We start from the raw sequence: 22644 nt of genomic DNA, 5'->3' as shown, positions 1-22644 counted from the left end.
GTAGGCCTCTGATTGATGTTCCTGCTCTTCCTGCTGCGAGTCTGTGGACTTTTAATTAGGTTAGAGGAGGAGGGAGGCCCTACTGTGTTGGACCTGGGGCTTCGAGCTAAGTGCTTAAATAACGGTCACTTACCTTCCCAACTGCCTCTCGGCTCCGACTTCACTTCCGCCTGGCTCCCGCCGCTCTCTGCTGATGGGGCAAGAGGATAACTAGTGAACACGGAGGAACCATAAGGGTCAAAGTGGCAAAATGAGTGGGGAGCCAGAAGATTTTTATGAGGTTTTAAATCAGAATTTTGAGTTTGTGTATTGTCGTTATAGAAAGATGATGTAAGTTTAGAAATGAGGGAGGGGGTCTATGAGATACTGGAGCCAAGTAGCAGTGAAAGGGAGGGTGTATTAGTGGTTTTAATGGATTTAAAATTGGATAGATCCCCAGGGCCAGATGAGATACATCCCAGGCTGCTATGGGGCTCGATGGAGGAGATTATTGTGACTTTAATTTTTCAAATCCTCTCTGTATACAGGAGAAATTCCAGAGGACTACCACTAACGTGGTACCATCGTTCAGGAGTAATAAGCTTAAACTGTAGCCAGTGAGTCCAGCGTCAGTGCCAGGGAAACTATTAGAAAAAATTCTGAGGGGCAGGATTTATCTCCACTTGGATAGGCAAGGATTAATCAAGGATAGTCAGCATGGCTTTCTAAGGCAGGGTGGATTGTGTCTGACAAATTTGTTTACATTTTTTGAGGAGGTGACTTACTCTTTGGATGAGGTTAGTGCAGTTGATGTAGACTACATGAGCTTCAGTAAAACTTTGGATAAAGTCTTGCATGGTCTGGCAAAGTAGGGGTGGGTTCCAGGGCAATTGGAACAAAAATTAGCTTTGTGGCAGGAGGCAGAGTACAATGTCCAAATGATATTATTGTGGGTGGATGTCAGGTGTTCAGCGGTGTCCCACAGAATTCAGTGCTGGGTCGCTTACTGCATGTAGTGTATATCAATGATCCTGTCATGTATGTAGGAGGAATAGTCAAGAAATTCAAAAAAGACACAAGAATTAAAGGTGTGCTAAATAGTGAAAAACCAAGCCTCAAAACAACAAGATGATATAAACAGGCTGGTCAGATGGGTAGATGGCAAATGGAATTTAATCCTGAAAAGTATGAGACAATGCATTTTGGGAGAGCGAACAAAACAAAAAGACATGATGTACAGTAGGAGCCAAGGAAGTCCAGAGGATCAGAAGGACATTAGTGCGCATGTACGCAGATCCTTGAAGGCAATAGGACAGGTAGGTAAAGATGATGTTAAGGAGACTTGTAGGACTCTTGTGTTTATCCGTCAAGGCACTCAATACCAAAACAGAGAGATCATGATGGAGCCGTAAAAAGATTGTTAGTTAGGCAACATCTGGAGTACGATGTGTGATTTTCGTTGTCACCTTATAAAAAGAATTGATTGGTCTAGCAAAGGCATAGAGGATAATGAGGGGAGGATAGACAGGCTGTGGCTGTTTACCTTGGAGCAGTGAAGGCTAAGGCGATACTTGATTGAGTTATGAGGGATATCGATAGGCCAGATAGGAAGAAACCTTGTCCCTTCGTAAAAGGGATCAATAACCAACTGCCGTAACTGTTAGGTAAGGAGAAGATTTAGAGGGGACTCGAAAAAAGTAAAATTTTGACCCAGCGGGTGAGCATATCTGAAACACACCGACTGAAAAAGTGGTACAGACAGAAGCCATCCTGACATTTGTATTGTATTTACAAGAACACAACGCCATGACATCCAAGGATATGGACCAAGTGCCAGAAAATGGCATGAGACTACATGGGTGCTTGATGAACAACATGGACACAATGGGCCAAAAGGTCCTCTTTCTAGGTTGCAAAACTCAATGACTGTGAGAGGAGTCTCATCCGGTTGTTTCATCTACATTGACATCCTCTAGGAACAGTTACACTATAAAGCTTCAATGTTGTTTTCTACAAGCTCATCAGAGGCCTGTTTTCATTCCATTGCCACAGCTCCAATATCTCAAAGATTGGTCAGATAAAATCTGACCCTGAGCATTTGCAATCAAGCGGTGATGCTCCAAACGCCAACACTGTCAGTTATGAAATCAAGCTTGCTTTCACTGTGCCAATAACTTTAAGATTTTTCCTTCCACAGTCACACAAGAGTAAGAGAATTATCAGAAACTAAGGCAATGTTAAAATTTGGCACTTAAAATGCTCGTTTGCAAGGTTAAATGTGGTGATTTTGATTGAAATGAAGAATTATTATAGATATTATATCAGTCATTTCTCCTGAAGATAAAGTCAGAGGTTAGTAATCAATCTAAAATGCTGGTACTAAATATCAGGTTAAAAAGTTATTCCTGTCTGCATGAAAGCGAGAACTGACGATGTTGGAGTCGGAGATAACACAGTGTGGAGCTGGAGGAACACAGCAGGCCAGGCAGCATTGGAGGAGCAGTAAAGTTGATATTGTGGGCCGGGACCTTCTTCAGAAATAGGGGAGGGGTAAGAGAGCTAGGCAATAAATGGAGAGAGGAGGGGTGGCGCTGGGGAAGGTAGGTGCAATGGTGACAGGCGAGTGCAGCTGGGGAGTGTTGGGGATTGGTCAGTGGACCGGTAGGATGGATAGGTTGTGTCAGTAGAAGGATGCAGGGGTGAGAGGAAGGGTTGGACATGGGATGAGGCCGGGAGTGGGGAGATTTTAAAGCTGGCGAATTCCATGTTTAGGCCTTGGGCCATCGGCTCCCAAGGTGGCATATGAGGTGTTCCTCCTCCAGTTTCCGGGTGGCGACATTGTGATTCTGGACGAAGCCTGGATAGGTCTGGGTTCTGGGTGTTGGAAGACATCCTTTGCAGGCCTGGGAGAGGGAAGCGCTGAGCTGGGGTAGATTTGTTGCAGGGCCAGAAGATGTCGGCCCATCATTGAGCACGTGCGCTTGAGGATTCACAGAGAAAACATTTTTTCGAGGCTCTGAATGCTCTGTCGGCAAAGCTTGTCACAGTTTGAGCCAAACTGCAGTGCCCTGACTGTTGTTTGGAGCCCGTTGGGGATGATCCAGCTGCGTAGGCAGGTACTGAGGAAGAAGATGCGGCTGTAAGACGGGGTTTAAGTATATGTTCAAAGAGTTTCAGGGCAGAGGAGATTACCAGAGGGTTGAAACGGGTGAAAGGTCCACTGAGGTCTTTCTGACTGCCAGGGATTCACCTGTACATCCGCCAACTTGGTCTGCTGAATCTGTTGTTCCTAAGGTGGCCTCCTCTACAATGGTGAGACGAAGTGTAGACTCGGAGACCATTTCATAGAGTGTGTGCGCTCTGTACGCAACAAACACCACCACCTTCCGGTCACCAGCCATTTTAACTCACTCTCCCACTTCGTGGGTGACATGTGAATTCTGGGCTTCCTCCAGCGTCACAATGATGCCACCCACAAACTGCAGGAGCCTCACATTCCGCCTCGGGAGTCTATAGCCTGATAGCCTAAACATGGAATTTACCAGTTTTAAAATCTCCCCGCCCCTCAGCCGCATCTCATGCCCAACCCTCCCCCTCATCCCCACCTCCTCCACTTGACACAACCTGTCCATCTTTTCTCCCACGTATCTACCCCACCCACCCTGCTGACTAATCCCCACCACTCCCGTCTTGCATTCACCTATCACCATCCCACCTACATTCCCCAGCCCCACTCCTCCTCTCTCTACTTATTTCCCAGCTCCCCTTCCCCACCCCTGAAGAAGGGTCCCAACCCAAAATGTCAACGTTTCTGCACCTCTTTATTTCTCCGGCTCCACACTGTGTTGTCTTCTCCTGTCTGCAGAGCTTTCTTCAAGATATTGCAATTATCTGGAACCATGTTGCTTCCAAGCACTACATTAAAAACATAAATCCATATTTACTGAAACAAGTATGAAAGAGCACTCTTGGGACCAAGAGAAATCTATAACTTGCTCATTGGTCCTAATGTAAAGTCACCAGTGTTTCTGTTTTCAGAATAACCATGATGTCAAACTTTCCATCAGCTGTGTTTATTTCAGTAATCCCTCTTAATGCAACCTGGCATGGAGCAAAGTCCTGTCCTTAACCATCTCCCTATCATCACGTTAAAATCCACACACATTAAGTCATCCTCATCGACCAAGGTATTGGAAAATACCAACTAAATAATGATTTAACTAAGTTAATTGAAGGATAACCAGATCAGATATTTACAATGTACAGCTGGAATTTTGCACCGAGCTGCCCCACTCTGATCCTCGAGCTTTGTAAAATTGTGCAAGACTCCTTCGCACAACCATAAATGGTTTTTCTGGCATATCTCATAAAAAAAACACAGATGGAGCAGAAGCAGCCCACTGATGCCACATAATGAACTAAATGTCTCAATGACAGAATCATAGAAATTCATAGTGCAGGAGGCGGAGGACACTTGGCCCATTTCTTTGGCTGTCTTTTTGCTGGATTAATGCCCTTTGGCAAAGTATTCCAGTTTACAACAGCCCTTAGTGCAAGACTTCATCCCTAATTTCTGTTTTTCTTTCACAGTAATTATTAGAAACTGATGTATTGTTTTCATCATACAAAAATACTTCATAATTTCAGTAGCTCTCACATTCTCTATCCCAGGGGAAATAGTGCCAGTATATCAAGTCTCCCTCTGTAGAATGACATATTTCCATTTGCAGTAATATCTTAGTAAACCGACTGTATGACTTTAATGTTCTTTCCATAATGATGTAAGCAAAATCACCTACAATAGACTAACTTTGGCATAAGTGCTGCCTTATGTAAATGGATTATTTTTCTGTATCATGCTATTTATGAACCCAAGATTTAATTTTTCTTGGCATTACCTACATGTGCTCATGCTTTCTGGGAAAGACATTATTTATTTGACTTCTAAATCTTTTGCTCATTCACTGTCTTGCAATATCTTTCCATTACAGGTGTTCTTCCATTTCTTTTACTCCTTCTAAAGATGATTTACCGCACACGATCCCAAATTCAATTCCTTTTCCATCCTGCTGACTGGTCTTCCTATAATTCTTGCACTTGTTTGTCAAAATTTCCGCATTTTAGAGCAAATTTTATGACTGCAGTTCCCATAATCAAGTCCACATAATCTAAACTCCAAGACAACAATGTTGCCCACATGAAATGGCAGAAGACGTTTCTATGTTTTTGCACAAGAAATTGTTAGGCAAAACAGAAACCACGGAATTCAAAGGCAATCTTGAGACATTGATTTGTCACTAGCTGGGAGATGAGAGACAGACAGATCACAATTTAAGAGGTTGAAAATATGAGTGAAAATCAAGTGAGGAAATCTGCAAAAAAGAAGAGAACATAATATTAAATATAAATTTAGACATGAAATCAGGAAAGAATTTTGTCTGCAAAGTGCAGTGTGAATTCATTATCCACTTCCCCAAAGAAAAGCTGTGAATGTTGGATCAATTAAAATGTTCAAGATTGTGATTGACAGGTTTTTGTGAAGTGAAGGGTATCGGGGAAATGGAAAAACGTAGAAAGTAGCTGAATAAAGAACAGCGAAGGTGGCAGATGGGTGATAAAATTAAGCTTTTATATCTGAAGCTGCATGTCCTTTGGTAACAACTGAATGACATGTACAAAATTTACAATTTTCCTCAAAGTGAAGTTGAATGTAGCAGCATGGCACAGAGGCTCAGCGGTTAGCACTGCTGCCTCACAGCACTAGGGACCCGGGTTTTATTCTGCCCTCAGGCAACTGTCTGTGCGGAAATTGCACGCTCTCCCCTTGTCTGTGTGGGTTTCTGCTGGGTGCTCCGGTTTTCTCCCACAGTCGGAAGATATGCAAGTTAGTAGATTCAAGGATGTGTAGGTTCGATGTATTAGCCTTGGGAAATGTAGAGTTACAGAGATGGTTTGGGTCTGGGTGGGATGCTCTCTGGAGGATTGGTGTGGACTGGTTGTGCCGAATGGCCTGTTTCCACTTTGTAGGGATTCTCTGATAAGCTTTCAACAAAGTGTGCGCAAACACCTTTTTTTCTAATATATATATTCTTGCTGACAAATTGTTAATTGGATAGTCTAATGAATGCAAATCTTAACTAAATGGGGGCATGCATATCCTGTGAAGAGATGGTAGATGTATCTGATATACAAAAAAATTTAAGGAAAACAGTGCCAACAAAACTGCTCAGCCCAGCTCTAAATATAGCACTCAAAAATCCTCAGAGATTTCAGAGCCGAGGATGGTGCTGCTCGATCATTGCATGGAAATGACATTAATGAAGCCACTGTTTCCAGTCCACTGCACACATCACAAAAATTGGCTGGAGCTCCTGATTCCTATGTTTCCTATTTCATCAGATAGGACAGTTGGTTCTCTGCCACTCTGAATAGACGACAATCTATAGGTGAACATGAAAATTTCAAAAATGAAAAATATCCAGAAGTAGTAGGTGATGATCCACATTTCTAAAGCAGATGACCCATGTTTTGTTTTCAGACTATTTTCCAGTGAGGTTTCACATCTAATCCAAAGAAGTGGCGAGACGTAGTGTTGCCCTGGGATAAAATCTGCCCAGTTTATTCACTTTATCCAATGATATGCACAGAGCTACATAATCATGCACTGGGGTAGTTCTGTCAAAATTCTATCAATTCGCCACATGTGTTTTGACTTTAATATTTGGAATACCCAGTCCTTCAGTACCGATAAAACACACAATAAATTCTGATTGGAGGCACTTCTATTAATTCCTTTCATAACAATGTAACCTAAAGAAGTCTCTTGCAATTTCAGCATTTGTTGATTATTAATTTTTTTTTCTCCTTGGGATAAATGGTAAAGCATGTTACAATTACAATATTCAAAATGTTCTCCAACTCATGTCAATTGATTTCATACTTGTGATGTGCAGTATGATTTTAAATTTGCATTTTTGATTTGGGTCAAACCCTAAACGAAACTAGAACTGAGCCATCAGGTTTCTAGCAAAACTAAAGTAGAAACCAAACTTCATGCTTCCAGGGAAACAAACTGCTTGAAACGAAATAAAAAGGCACAGAACAATCCAGGCACAGATCATACTGGTGAAGTGGCGAAAGAAAATTTGTGCAGAAAGGCTGGATCTACAAGCAGAGATAACAGGAAAAAGCCATCACTAAAGTTGTTTTAGCTAACTTAAAGAAACACATTGGCCAGTACCAGCCAGCGGGTGGACATGTTTCAAGGCTGTCTTGAGTACAGCCAATGACGGTTCCAAATAAAAGCGTGCCATTTTGACAAAGTATGCCTGTGGAACTCTGATTGTTTGAGAGCTACAGATGAAAATCAGTGGCTAAATTTTTGACAGAAAAGGAGATGGAATCTCACCTGAGAAAGTCATGTGTGCAGGAGTTTGTGCCTGAAACTGATCATTTGTAGAAATTTTTTAATCAACCTGACACGTGTCTAGAGCCGAAATTGGTACTGTATATGCTGTATAAACTGCCTTGAAAACCCTTGTGATCTATCTTTGCTGTATTTCCTACACAATGTGTTAATTATAATTTAGAATGACTACAATTTATATGTTAACTCGTGTACAACTTCTGTTGGTTTTGGTCGATTTATTAAAGTAACCGCTGTAAAAGTGAAATCTTCTCCATTGGTTTCAGTTAAATGTGGTTCTTTCCTTTATTAGTCTGCACCCAAATCAAAACATACTTTAGGTGTAATGTCTCAAATAGCAATACAACACCCATTGTTTCAAACAAAAACAATTATTGAGCTCCTGCATAGCAACAGCTTCACTTTGAATATTCGTTATAAAGTTTCCACCTCTGTATTTCATCCAACAGGCATCAGTTTGATTTCCTGTCAGTTTCACCAATAATACGGTTTGGTTTAGAACTTATTATGACTAACGCTAGTATATCCAGTAATTGTGTGATGCAAAACCAGTACCAAAATATACTAAAACAGTATTCTCTGATCTCCTGCCAGCTATAATTGTGTCTCTTATTCTTAAATGAGAATGAGAACCCAAGAGGCAGGGGAGACAGAGTTTGACTATCACCTGTCAGAGGATAGCTATATCTTCCAGTTCATTCTGTCAAGCAGAGACACTTGTATGTACTAAAAAGAAATAGCTGAGGCACGAGGTCAGAAGAGCAACAGGACCTCTGGGAATTTCACAAACAGGCCATTGGCATTGTGAAATACGTTTGTTTAGGAAATAGTGATGGACACAAGTTTACTCTTAAAGAAGAATCAATGCGACAGAAGTTAGCATCTATTTTTTGGCATATCTTTAAACACCTATTCCTTATTCATTTTATTTCTGGAAAAGCAGTATGAAAGCAGGACTGTAATCCCGATCATATAAAAAAAATCTTTCAAATATGCTACAGGAAGAGAACTGCTCCAGGTTAACAGCAGAAAAGTATGCGCTGACGATATATTTAAGTTGCTCATCTATATCAAGGATATTAAATACACTTATTTTTCAGTCAGGTTGGACACATTATGACACGTGTCTAGGGAAGTTGGGTTTTGAATCTGGACTGCCTGGCCGAAAGGTTGGGACAATACTGCTGTATATCAACTAGTCCAAAGATGTGCAGGGTAGGTGGATTGGCCATGCTGAATTGCCCAGAGTGTCCAGGGATGTTTAGGTTAGGTGGGTTAGACATGGGAAATACAGGGTCAGGGGAATGGGTCTGGGTGGGATGCTCTTCGTAGGGGTGGTGTGGACTTGTTGGGCCGAATGGCCTCTTTCTACACTGTAGGGATTCTATGATCTATGATCTAGTCAATTTTAACCTTAATCATGCAATTTAGGAGAGCTAAAAAGATTTTATAGCAAGGAAAAAGACTGATCAGCCCATGGCATCTATGCCTCACATTTTCCAGCGCTTGGCCTGTAGCCTTGAATACGATAATGTTTCAAACATTCATCTAACTACTACTTAAATGTTGAGTGTACCCACTTCCACCACCAGTGAGAATTCCAGAATTCCTTCCGGGTGATTCGTTTTCCTCAAAACCCCTCTATATGTCCTGTTCCTTACCTTAAAACCATGACCCCTCTACAAAGGGGAAAAGTTTTTCCTCATCTCCAATCGGTGGCAAATAGAACTTTGTACAGCTCAATCCAATTCCTGCACTGAACTCTCTCAGGAAAACAACCCTAGCGTATCTCATCTGTCTTCAAAGCTTAATTGCTCCAGCCCAGGCAACATCCTGGAGAAGAGAATCTTCTCTGCACTTTCTTTAACACAGTCACATCCTTCCTACAATGCAGCAATGAAATGTATGCACTGTACTCTGGCAACCTGCCACAGATCCAGTATAGCAGCAATGTCCTTTCGGACCTGGCCAGCTCAATCAGTTGTACTGCCACTCTCGGTGGTAGACATTGAAATCCTCCACTCAGCATAAATTTCGTGCCCTCACCATCCTCTGTGCTTCCTCCAAGTGCTGATCAACATGGAGGAGTACTGATTCATCAGCCAAGGGAGAACAGTACGCAGTAATCAGTAGGTGGTTTCCCAGCCCACATTTAACCTGAGACTTCAAGGGGCCCAGGGTCAGCGCTGAGGTCTCCCAAGGCAACACCCTCCTGAATGTATATCACTATGCTGCCACCTCTGTTGGGTCAATCCTGCCAGTCGGACAGGACATATCCAGAGATGGTGATATTGGTGACTGGGACATTGTCTGTAAAATATGAATCTGTGAGTATGACTGTGTCAGGCTGCTGTTCGACTCATCTGTGAGACAGCTCTCCAAATTTTGATCCTAGCCCCCAGACATTAGTAAGAAGGAATTTGTAGGGTTGACAGAGCTGTTTCTGCCCATTCTAGTTGCCCATGACTGAAAATGACAAAATTCCTATTTGAGATTTTCTTTTTAACTGACACAGACAATCTGAAGACATTTTAGCTGAAGCAGCCTTTCACATCACACAAATGATGGCCTTCACAGACAGACAACAAAATGTCCGAGTCCTTGTAAGATGGGACCAGAAAGTAGACAATAAGACTCTGATAAAGGTAGTTCAGATGAAAACCACATGATTTGAGATGTCTGAATTTTATATCAAATAGAAAGGCAAAGCTTGACCTCCGTGAGATGAGGCTCTTTAAATAATAATAATTACATATTACAGCAGACATATACTCATAAAAGAATAGATGTTTGCATTTATTAGGTATTGGGGGAATAAATTTCTGAAAGCAGTTACAGACTTAGATGCAGAGACTTGTTTTGATAAACACCCTTGAAGAAACTTTCTTCTCGGTCAGCAAGGATATTAGTTTTAATAAGCTATAAATAGGATAAAATCATAAGAGCACTGAGAGGCAAATAATGTAGCAAGGGGAGCAGAAATGAGTTTGAAACAGTGTCACTATGACCTCAAGAGAATAAAAACTGCCACGTTCCAAGCCAGATACGAGAGAAGCTGTTCCTGGAACTGTTAGCTTTGTCACAGAGTTAAACCTTACATTAGAGCCGATATTATGAAATCAAAACAATTTGTAGAAATTAACATAGAGTCATAGATCATAGAGTCCCTGTGTGGAAACAAGCCCTTCAACCCAACAAGTCCACATTGACCCTCAGAGCATCCCACCCAGACCCATCCACCTAATCTACACATCACTTTTGTAAACATCCTTTGTAATCTTCTGTACTAATTCAGGAAGGGACATGAATTGCATGACTGAATTTGAAAAGCCATTAGTAATGAGCAAGTTTATAGTGCGGCTGGCAAACATCAGGCAAAGGACAAAGCAATTGGTGTTGGAATGTGGTCAATAATCATTGGAGCCCAAGTACTGGTGATAGGGGGCTGGCAAACAGCATGAGATGACGGGAGGACCTCTGAGGTGAACCATGAAGTTGTCCATCTTTGAGCATGCATTCACAGAATTGGATGTGTAGGTCAGAAGTGATGTGGCACACACTTGATGTCACTGTTGCATTTAACCATTGTAACACAGTGTATATAAATATCCTGTACTTTATTGGGAAGGGTACAGTGTCATTGACCTCTCCTCCAATCTAAGCCATAACTAAGAGGACAACTGGACCCCATGTGAAAGCCGGATGGGGAGCAGTCTCAGCCCTCTCCCACACATGTGGTAAAGGAGCTCCGAATAAAAGATTTATTTGTGCTGCTGAACGTGGGATTCGGACTCCTCTTTAACATCCCTTTCCACTACTGCCATTGTCTTTTCTGGTGTTTTGTTCGATGCCACGTTGTCTATCCAATTTCATTTCTTTGTCAAGACTTCATAACGATGAATACAACTGAATGGCTTGCTGGGCCATTTCAGAGGGCAATTGAGAGTCAGCTACCTTACTGTGACTCTGGGGTCAGATGTAGATTCAGCCGGGCGAGTACGCTAGATTTTCTTCCCTGAAGCACATTAGTGAGCCAAGCAGAATTCTTTTCTAATTTTTGACAATGATCAACAGGGGATTCTCATTTCCATATATATTAGTTGAATTCAAATTCCAACATCTGCCACAGTGGGATTCGAACCTGGACACCCGGAACATGAGCCGATTTTCTGGATTAACAGCCCAGCACCACTTGCCTCCCCTATGCCTGACTTGTTGCATCAATGCTATGATTTTCTATTATGCTGATGCTCCTCCTGCTCAATGTCTTCACTTTCCTGATGTTGCTTTTCAAATTCTTCAGCCCCTTGTTCCCAGGGCCAGGTGTGCAGAGCACATACTTGGATTGGGTGGCACACTGTGCCTGGAATGCTCTGCAAGGCCCCCCAGACTGATCCAAGCACTGGATCCTCATCTTCCTTGTTGTCTGCTCACCGTGGCCCTGGTGACAGAATGGGCTGCATTGTATCTGTGCTCAGCCTTAGTCAGTTTAGCCTAAAGAATCATCAGGCATGATTACAGAACAGAGCCCTTGTTTCCCAATCGCCAACCTTGGGTGGGCATCCAGCCCTCAACATAAAGCAGAAGCATGAGAGTTCCCAAGATTGTGGTGTAAAAGCAGCTTCCAGGATACTTTGATAAAACCTCTAAAATGTAGTGCTGATGATCACAGGTGACACAGATGTTTACTAAATAGAAGCCTTTTATATTAAAGAAGCCTGTCACATTAAGGCATGGCACTTAATGCAACGTGTACAGTCTGTAGCACCCTGATTGTGGGGAATTGAAATTATTTTGGCAAAGACTACTGCGGAGGCCGCAGCACTGACCATATCACTGGGAAACAAGATGAAACAATGAAATTGGTAATTGCCTCGATACATTGATGATCACGAGATGCCACCCAGCTCCACAGTGGAACTTTGGAAAGCAGCCAGCTGTATAAAAATATTGTGCATCTGTCACAGTGAGAGCCATCAGAATAAGCTGGCCACCCATCTCTCCAGCAGATGACACAGGTCTGTGATAACTCTCCAAGATATTCTCAGTCTGCAGCAACAATACGCCTTGCTAATCTCGAGGAAATAGCATCAAAGATTTCTCCTCCTCAATTTCATTATGCCTTGATTGTACTGTTGCCATAGCGATGATGGTCCCTGCTGTAAGTGAAACAACTGGTCACGTTTCCAGTGAACTTGTAAGGGAACATCTGAAAGAGAAGAGGTCGTAGTAATGTGTGTAGTCAGTATTTGTAACACACACTCATGACAGTTCAGCTTAGTCCTCCACACAGTGCGACATGGAAGATTCTGACAATAGAAGACATGGATGCGTGCTTCTAGGCCTTTGACATAGTGGACCATTATACAGCATATACTGCATAAACCATGCTTCAAAAATCCAGTAGGAGATTGAGTGCACAGTAAGAATACTGAACAATTGTCCCCTCAGCTTCCCCCAATCCACATCACCAAAAAATAATTGTATTTAAGAGAAGGTTGGCAAATTTGGCTCAAGCTAGAAAGAAACCAGCTCCATTACCTTGTGTGGCCTTTATTGCAAGAGGATTCGACTTCAGGAGAGGGGTGTCTTACTGCAGTTATACTGGGCTTTGGTAAGACTGGGGCATTGCATGCAGTTCTGTCCTCCCTGTATACATGAGGGGATATATTTTCCATTGAGGGAGTGCAGTCAAAGTTCATTAGGATCATACCAATGAATGCAATATTGGCAACTGAGGAGACACAGGTTTGCCTGAATAGAATAAAGTCCCAGTGTGGAAACAGACCATTTGGCCCAACAATTCCTCACCAACCCTCTAAAAGTGCATTCCACGCACACCCATCCCCATATAACCCTGCATTTCCCAAGGCTAACTCCCCTAACCTGGACATGCCTGAGCTATATGGGAAATTTAGCATGGCCAATCCACTCAGCTTACACATTTGGGACTGTGACAGGAAACCCAAATTATTCAATGAAGAAGCAATGTTGAAAAGTCTTGAAATAGTTGAAACCCATAAATTTCATTGAAGACCAGAAAAGGGAGAGAATAAATGTGCTACTGGGGAATAAACAGGAGCTCCTTGCCTTTGTAGTAGCAACAAATTGACAGTCAATGAGTGATGACCCAGCTCTCATCGACTGGGACAGAGTGTCAATTAAATCCTTTCTGTCTTGTTAGTGCCTGACACTGCAGAGCTCTGTCACACTAAAAATATGTTCCTCCTGCTCAAAGTCTTCATCTTCCTCCTTGGAAATCCTTAAAATGAAATGAAATGGGCATCAGGATGTTTGTTAGAGAATTCTAAGGTGTTGTACTGATGATCACAGAAGACTTGTATATTTCCTCTCAACAAGAGGTGAGTACAAACAATAGTGCATTGGAGGAATCTAGCTGTCTTCGATAAGCCTTCCCCTTGGCTTTCGTATGGACCACCTAACATGGTGGTGGTTGGGGCGGGGGGGGGGGGGGGTGGAGGTGGGATGGCGGAAAGCTGAAATGATGTGCTTTGGCACAAATTGCGTCAGTAACAGCTTTGGATACAATAGCGGGTTGAAGATCGAAAGATTAAACATGAGACCCCGATGGATCATTGCAAGCAGCTAATTGGATAGAAATTGCATGCAACTGCCAAGATGGGGGATTGTTGGTTACCTCTTCAGTTCACAAGTCCCACTCCAGCAGGTGACAGTTCTGTGACAGTGTTCCAGGATATCCTCAGTGCGCAGTGACAAGCTCCACACTCACCAACAGAAAATGTCATTGAGGAAAAGCAACACTGCGTCTCCACATCCTGAGTGGCTCTTCAGCTGCAAATTCTTCATGTTGAGGGTTTTTAGTAACTGCTGATCCTGGTTTTGCTGACGCACGTATTGATCCTCAATTTCTCTGCACCTTTATTGCACTGTGGCCACAGATGCTCCCCTTGCTGTGTCTGGATTCTTTGATCATGGTTCTAATTAACCTGCATGGGCAATATCAGTAGCTGAACAAGTATAGAGTAATGTGAACAGTGAGTATTCATATCACATGCAAGTGAAGGTTTTGCATAGTCCTCATTATAGTAGGAGAGAGGACTCTGATAAAGGAGGGTTATGGAATATCTCTACATGGACCGTTATGTCATAGGGGCCAGATTCAGATGTATGCAGCATAGCCACGACACACGCATATAGTAAGAGATTGTAAAGAACGGTAAAATCACTGAAGCCTTGTCCCTGACCAAGGCCCATGTTACTTCATCAAGGCAGCACCGCACATTAGAGTGTAGCATTGAATACTTCAAATAATTATGGGAAATGATCATGCATTTGGCAACACTGGGAGGGGGTGGTGGGGATGTGGATGTAGGTGTAAGTTTAAGACACAATGGCTTAAAAACTTGGGCAGCAGTGTGTGGAAGCTCTAAACTGATGGCATTGACAGGCTGTGCGATGAAGAAAGAAACATGAAAGGTTTTGGGCCGTGTTGGGCGGTCCCCTAGAGTAATTGACTAAGCCCGCAACTCACTCAAGGAAGCACAACCTGTGTTGCTTTCCAGCCTCATTCAGTTCACAAGAGAATGATAGAAATGAAAAATATATTGCCACAAACCCAGAGTAGGCCAAGTCTGTGCATTTTTCTGTTCTCAGGCGTGGATGCTACCAGTGTGTGATGTGAGGCCCTTCAAAGGCAATCGCATTAAATCGGGCACTCACACAGTACAGGTTCAAAATATCTGCAAACATAGAATTTGGTAGCAAAGTGCATACAGTGTCCAAACAATATGGGATACAAATCCTGGTTACAAGCAATCTTGACCACATTATTGGTCATTACAAATTGATCACTGCCATTTCTGTGATGCTTAGGTAATCATCGGCAACCTGAAGTGTAGCTCACGAATCCTAGAGCTAATAAAAACAAAGAGCTGGAGGGGGTCATTTGGCCCTTGAGCCTGTTATGCTGTTCAATACGATCCTGGCTAATCCTCTGTCCGAACACCATGTTTCTGCTTTCTGTCCATACACAGACAGAGAAAACAATAAAACTTCCAAATGATGCACACTGGTTTGATTTTCTGTCTGTCTATCTTGTGTAATTCCGAGCAGTGCTCCTGTATGACCTATATGTACATTTGCTGGTATTATTTTGTTTTAAATTGGTTGTCCCCTCAGGGTATCACTTGATGCCATTAATATCTTCTTTAAAACAAAACAAATCAATTTCTTTCTTGAACTTACTCAGTGACCTGTCCTCCACAGTCTTCTGTGGTAGTGACATTGACATGGTTGATTTTCTACTGAATGAAGAACTGTTTCCTCGTCTCAATTTTTAAAGGCCTACTCTTTATCTTCAGACTGTGCCCCTGCTCTAGGCTCCCCACCTGGGATGTGGGCGGTGGCAGCATCTTCCCTACATCTATTCTGTCCACAACCAGGAGATTTTCTATGTTGCAATCAGATTGCCTCTCATTCCTCTAAACCCCAGTGAATACAGACCGAGGCAACATGGTAGGTCAGCAGTTAGCACTGCTGCCTCACAGCACCAAGGACCCAGGTTTGTTTCTACCCTCAGGCAACTATCTGTATGGAATTTGCACATTCTCCCCATGTCTGCGTGAGTTTCCTCCCACAGTCCAAAGATGTGCAGGTTAGCTGGATTGGCCAGGCTAAATTGCCCGTAGTGCTCAGGGATGTGTAGATTACGTGGGTTATAGGGGCTTGGGTCTGGGTGGGATGCTCTGAGGGTCGGTGTGAACGTGTTGGGCCGAAGGGCCTGTTTCCACACCGTAGGGATTCTATGATTCTATGATCTGCCATTTCTCTAGCCCATCAGCGCCCTTTGGCACACCTCCTCATTAGCCAAAGCTTTCCCCAACGTTTGTGAATTCCATAAACTTACACACACACACACACACACACACACACACGCACAAATTAGAAACAGAGTTTACTGATATCCACAGAACATCACTGATCACAAGTCTCCAGTCAGAAAAGTACCCTTCCACTGCTACTCTCTGTCTTCTATGACGGAGACAGTTCTGCATCCATCTTTCCAGCTCATTGCAAATCCCATTTGGGTTCACCTTTGTATCAGCCTTCCATGATGGACCTTGTCAAAGACCTTGCTAAAACCCATGTAGACAACATCTACCACTCTGCCCTCCATCATCTTTGTCAATTCCCCAAAAAAATCCATGATGTTTGAGAGACACTGCCTTCTCCAGCTAAAAACCACACTGTCTATTGTTATTAAGTACATTTTTTTTCCAAATGTGAGTAAACCTGATCCCTAAGAACCTTCTCCAAAAATTTCCCGATCACTGATGTAAGGCTCATTTGCCTGTAACTTCATAGACAATCCCTGTTCCTATTCTTAAACAAAGGAACAACTTTGGGATGTCCCCCATGACAAAAGAGGATTCAAAGATTTTGTACAAGGCTCCAGCAATCTCTGCACCTGCCTGCTACATGTACTGTGAATGGTTATTCCTAGCTGGCAGTCAATGATGCACTACTCAGTTTTGAGCATGGCACTTGTGGTGTGGATCCCAGGTCTTTACAGCTGCAACTGCTTACCTGGTTGGTGAATATACAATAGCCTGAGAGCGACGTCGTAGGGGTGCAGTGCATAAATAATGAGGTGAGCAGAGAATTCTGGGAAATAACTCACTAAAGCTCACAGAGTGAACTCCTCCACGAAACTCCCCAAAGTTATGACTGCACTGATTTTTGACAATAACAATGTGGACTATTCAGCACACATAACATTTGAATTCTGATTTCCTCATGGCGCAACGTTTCCAGGCTCTTTAAAAAAAGGTGAGTAAGAATATCAGTTAGCAAGGAGTAGTGTGTAAACTGAGGAAGCTCAATTTAAAACTCAATGTGACCCTGGTGAGACTAAATTGGAGAAATACGCGCTGGTTTGGTCTCTCTGTTTCACAAAGTACAGTCAGCTTCTACTGTAGAAAACAGATTGAATGTTTTAATTTTCTGAGATTAGCATTCTGTACTAAATCTGATTGCCCAGTGTCTTTTTCCTGTAGTAATCAGCTTTGGGGGCTCAGCAACAGGAAAACACAATCATAACTACTTAGCTATTCTCACCCACGCCGCACAGCAATACCAAAGGGAACCATGCCTCTGGCAGCTAACATCCTTATTCTGGAGAGCATGGTAGGTTGTCATGCAGATTTATTTAATGGAAGGTCAAGCATTGTTGCAGTGTCAATGTCTGCAAAATGAATGGCCATTATGTAAGCCCTGATATAGTAACCAGGCTAACAAGCACTTCCCCAACACACAGATGCACTCCTCTTTTCCAGTGATGAGTAAAAAGCTAGCCTTTTCTTTCTTCCTCAACTGGCCATGGATAACTACCGATTGTGCATTTTGCAGTTAAAAATTTCAAAAATAAAAACTGGTCACTACCACATTGCCGTTTGTGGGAGCTTGCAGCACACATTTGGCTATCAAATGTCCTACAAGAGAGTTACTACACTTGAAGAAGTACTTCATTGGCTGTAACATTTTTGGAGAAGTCCTGGGGTCACAAAGAGTGCGACATAAGTGCCTAAGTCTCTATATTTTTCAGACATTTCAGGTTCTAACCGTTCCATCTCTGAATAAATTTGCCTAGCCATTTGGATGAGCCCCACTTCATTATAGTTCTATGAAATAACTGCAGCTTTTAAAAGGTAGCTTCACGTAGTGGTTCTAGAAGCTGAATTATTTTAAATTCAGTAAATGTGGGCAAATGTAACATCCTAATGATTTAACACACACAAAACATATCAAATTCAATTAAAATTTGGACAAAGCCCCGTAAGAAAAGTATCAATGCAGAACACAAGGGAACTTAACAACTTCAAGCATCTCTGCTGCTGCCAAAACCTTATGCCATAACGAGATTTCTATTTTTAATTAAAACTTTAATGGGTTTTTTGAAAGAATTAAAGATTATGACACAGCTAATTTAGAACTGCAGTTTTCATATAATCAAACAGAACTTTTAAATAGTGAAGCATAAATGTCTAAGTAACAAGGAATGCATTGCCCCATAGAGTAATGTGTGCAGATTCAATAGTAACCTTAAAAATAGAATTGGATGAACAGTTAAAAGAGAAAAATATTGGAGGGAAATAGTTCAGGAGTAGAACAAACCGAATTGTTCTTCCAAAGTACAGACTTGCTGAGCCAAATGGCCTCCTATTTTGTACTATTCTATAAAATGTAAAAGAAATTAGACTTGATTTTTTTTGGACAAGAGAACATAATCAATATTTTCAGGATGTAAAGAAAACTTGCAAAGCTAATCCAATTGTTCACTGCAGCAATAGAGACAGTCATTATTACACCCAGTTATATTGCTTCAAAGAGTTTGATGCAGTTTTCATTTCTGCAAGAAGAAATTAACAAGTGTAGCAGGTGATTTTACAAACTTATACAATCGGCATGAAGCTTGCTGGTTGATAATAAGGCCCTAACTTTTCAAACCTGCGTTCCTTTTCAAAGTAATGTGGGACCAATCCAATAGAGAGAAGGTGAAGTTTCACATATTGCAAAGTCTGAGGTCAAATAGCCTTTTCATAACAAATACTCAGGCTCCATCCTAATGAGATAGCTTACCAAACTGATTTGCTTTGTTCAGTTAACAACTGCACATAAATATGTCTAAAGACTGGGTGAATTAAAACGTGTTTGAAAAAAGGTATTAAGAGGCAGATATTGGATATAACTTGCTATCTAAAACAATATCCTCCATTTATGTAATTACAGCAAAAACCAATGTTAATAACATGCACCAATGAGACTAGCACTAATATAGGCAATTTCTCCTAATTATTCTGGATCTATAAATATTCAACATGTAATCTGTAAATCCCTTATTCCCAGATCACCAATATATACTTACCACTTACCAGCTGTATTGAAAGATCTCTGGTTGCTAAATAGCACGATTAATTTGGAATTATGCTTTAACCTTGCTAATGTATTGATTTAATGATTCATTATTAATATTTTAAAGATTTGGGGCACAATCAGAACAGGTTACAGTAAAATTCTACCCTTTATTAAAATCTTCTGTCCATAATTTCTCAAATCCTTTAAAGGATTATATCAGTACAAACCAGCACTGTGATTCACAATGGGGTGAAGAGCATTAAAGAGATTTTTCCTGAATTACAAGATGGTTTTCCACACTTCTACAAGTTGGGTTCACAAAAAGCACATTCACAGGCATGGGTTAAGTCAATGTCATATGGAGGTTGAAACATTTTTATGGTGACGGATGTCAACTTAGCATATTAGGATGGACAACCTGGGAGGAGGGTCATGGTGGAGGGGAGGAGAGAGGAGGGAGAGGAAGAGCTGAAGATGTGGTAAGTATCTGCTTTCACGTTGCATTCTTCGTGCAACAAGGACAATATTAAGCTCACTTCAAATTGATTTCTCAAAGAGTCTCTGAATATTCTTGAAGAATCACTTCCATAAAATATATTGTCATTCACGAAAGTTGTGATCTTAAGCATGTTGGTTGCAATCATCCTGTAGCAATAGAACAAAGCCACTGACATTCAATGTTCAGGATAAAATTACTAGACAAGAGAGGTACAGAAAGCTACTTGTCCTTGTTACCATACCCAGCATTGGCCATCACTTAAAAGGAGAAATCAGAGCTGCAACTAAAACAAAAGCAAAAAGATTTTACCTTTATTGTGGTGACTGTTGTCCTGAACAGAAATCACAAAGCACATCATCAGATCTGCCACTGGAGTGCTGCAGAAAGAACAATACAGTTTGATGAGCTGCTGACATTGAACTCACTGAGCATAGATGGTGTGTCAGCCAGTACAACACTTTATTTGTTGTCAGTGCAGTGGAGCAGGTCAGGAATAGCTTTGCAAAATGGCAAAATTATGAATTATCCATGAATTACAAGTGTTCAGTGTAGATCTTTATTCAGCATTCCCCTCGGTTCTGATAAAATGGAATCGTGCAGTATTTATCGCCTGATAAAAAAAACAGAAGAACTCCACTACTAAACAGCTGCTGTTCATGTTGATCATCAATTAAAAATAATTTGCATGACAGGTAAATAATGATGTAAAATTATACACTCGTGAGACAACTCGAATAATATTGATTTTGTAAGAAACGGACCAATACAATTCGAAATATGGAAGAATGAACAAATAAAAAAAAACAGCCAACAGTTGGTAATATTTCAATATATTGAAGGTTGTATCTTGATTGGTAGTACACAGCAATGAGATAAATAATTGCATTCCCTAAGGTTCTGGCAGAGATCACTGGAAATTACAAAAAACGTGTGGCTTTATGGTACACAAATCACAAAATAGGTGTCACTACAAGAATTTAAGCACTATTATGGCAACGTTCAAATAATAAAAGTGACTTCAGAAATTGCATGACTTGAAGTTTTCTTCACGTTCACTCAATAATTTTTACTGAGAGCGTGTTTGATCTGTAGATTTTCTGAGAATGATGACAATTGTCGGAACAGCATAATCAAAATTTGTTTTCAAGATGACTAATCGTGTCTGCAATTACTCATGTGCAAACGCTGCAGAAATTTCAGGCAAATACCAATATGTGATTAAACTCAAATTGAAACTAAGCCATTGTAGATCTGCTGTTGTCTTCTTGAAAATGGCATCTCACTGGCTGGTTATCCCACTCATTAATCTGTGCAAATTTCCAGTAATTTCATAGTGGATAAAAAAAATTCTCCATTGAAGGTTAATTTGAGTTTTTTCAAGGCTAAGTAACGTATTAATGACATGCTAACATTTACTGAATGCCAGTCAATCTCTCTGGTAGACATTTTATTGGCCTTGCAGTTAAGGAAGAGGATGTGCAACAAAATCAGTGTGGTAACTTCTAGCCAAACAATAAACATTGCCCAGTCATCATCTTCACTTTACAGCAATGACCAAGTCTCATGATTCAAAACAAAGAGCACACCCTCCTTTAAAAGCTGCAAACTATCATTTAAATGGAGTCACTGCTGCTCGATCTATTTTCATTGCACAACAAGGTGTGCTGCCAATAGACAACGTGAGTAGCACTGACAGATTGACAACCATAGCTAAGTTGGAAAAGGCACCAATTTAACTTGCGCTGCATGACAGACACATCACAAAACACTGCATCGATATTATGGCCATTCTCCACAAATTCTCAGTGTAAATTGAATTTCTCTCCCTATTTCGCAATTCTGCGTCAAACCAGTTGGTCGCATATTTACTTCTAAATTGTACAATTGGTCACCCAATCTTTCAGATGAGACATCACACCAAGACCCCATCTGCCCATGGCACTATGTCAAACAAAACCCAAGCAGTTATTCCTGGTGTCCTGGTAAATATTCATCCTTCGATCAGCATTGCAACAACAGATTATTTGGTCACTACCACATTGCTGTTTGTGAGAGTTTGCAGAGCACAAATTGACTGTGGCACTTGATACCACACAATGGTGATTACACTTCAAGAGCAGTACTTCATCGGCTGTAAGCAGCTTGAGGCCATTTGATGGTCCTGAAAAGTGCTATATAAATGCAAGCCTGTTCTTTTTCAGAAGCAGTAGTCTTTCACATAATGAGGATTCTCTGTGGATACATTGGAGGTACTGATTTTGCAAATGATATTAAAAACGGCCTCCCTCATTGATGTGCTTTTTATTACATCAACAGAAATAGCAAATTATTTCTTTCAACTATAAGCAAGCAAATCTTTCCTAGGTAGTATAAACAGCCGACGCAATGAAAAATATAGCAAGTAATATATTTTAAAAATGTATTAGTACAGCAAGTTAAAAATTTGCTTTCCCCAATTGAACAACTCTGCATTACCACATTCGTTGCACATCCCAAATTACCCAGAATGGTGGTAGACATCCTTCTTCTTGGAATGACATGACTGCTTATGATGTTGTCCTACAACAACAGTAAATAGAGAACTCTAGTCGTTTCATTGATGGGGGAATGGATGTGTTGCATGAAGAAATCTGAACCATATGCAAAACAAAGGAAAAGGAGGCATTCAAATTCATTTTTTAAAATTTGCTGTTTAATTAGATAATACCTGATTTTTACCTCAATTACAACATTTCACTTCACCTCCGTAACCTAACAAAACTGTATTGATTCCAAACTTGAAAATGTCAATTGACCAAGTATACACTAGGTTAAAGGGACAAAGTTCTAGATTTTTACTGCTTTT

The 22644-nt window shown here is 41.2% G+C and overlaps 1 protein-coding gene across 5 annotated transcripts in view; it reads right to left on the bottom strand.

Annotated features, from left to right (window-relative positions):
- Nucleotides 1-22644, bottom strand: part of rbfox1 (RNA binding fox-1 homolog 1) — a 2011452-nt gene that overhangs the window by 1677832 nt on the left and 310976 nt on the right. For 3 of the 5 annotated variants that reach the window (XM_059654018.1, XM_059654023.1, XM_059654020.1), the window contains exon 2: nt 20109-20176. The exons of the other annotated variants lie outside the window; for them this stretch is intronic. The gene's annotated coding sequence lies outside the window, so the exon portion shown is untranslated. The remainder of the gene's footprint in view (nt 1-20108; nt 20177-22644) is intronic. 5 annotated transcript variants of the gene reach the window in all.

This window comes from Stegostoma tigrinum, chromosome 23 (genome assembly GCF_030684315.1).
Source record: "Stegostoma tigrinum isolate sSteTig4 chromosome 23, sSteTig4.hap1, whole genome shotgun sequence".
NCBI classification, from domain to species: domain Eukaryota; kingdom Metazoa; phylum Chordata; class Chondrichthyes; order Orectolobiformes; family Stegostomatidae; genus Stegostoma; species Stegostoma tigrinum.
The sequence above is the reverse complement of the archived record's forward strand: the minus strand, read 5'-3'. Positions and strand labels throughout refer to the sequence as shown.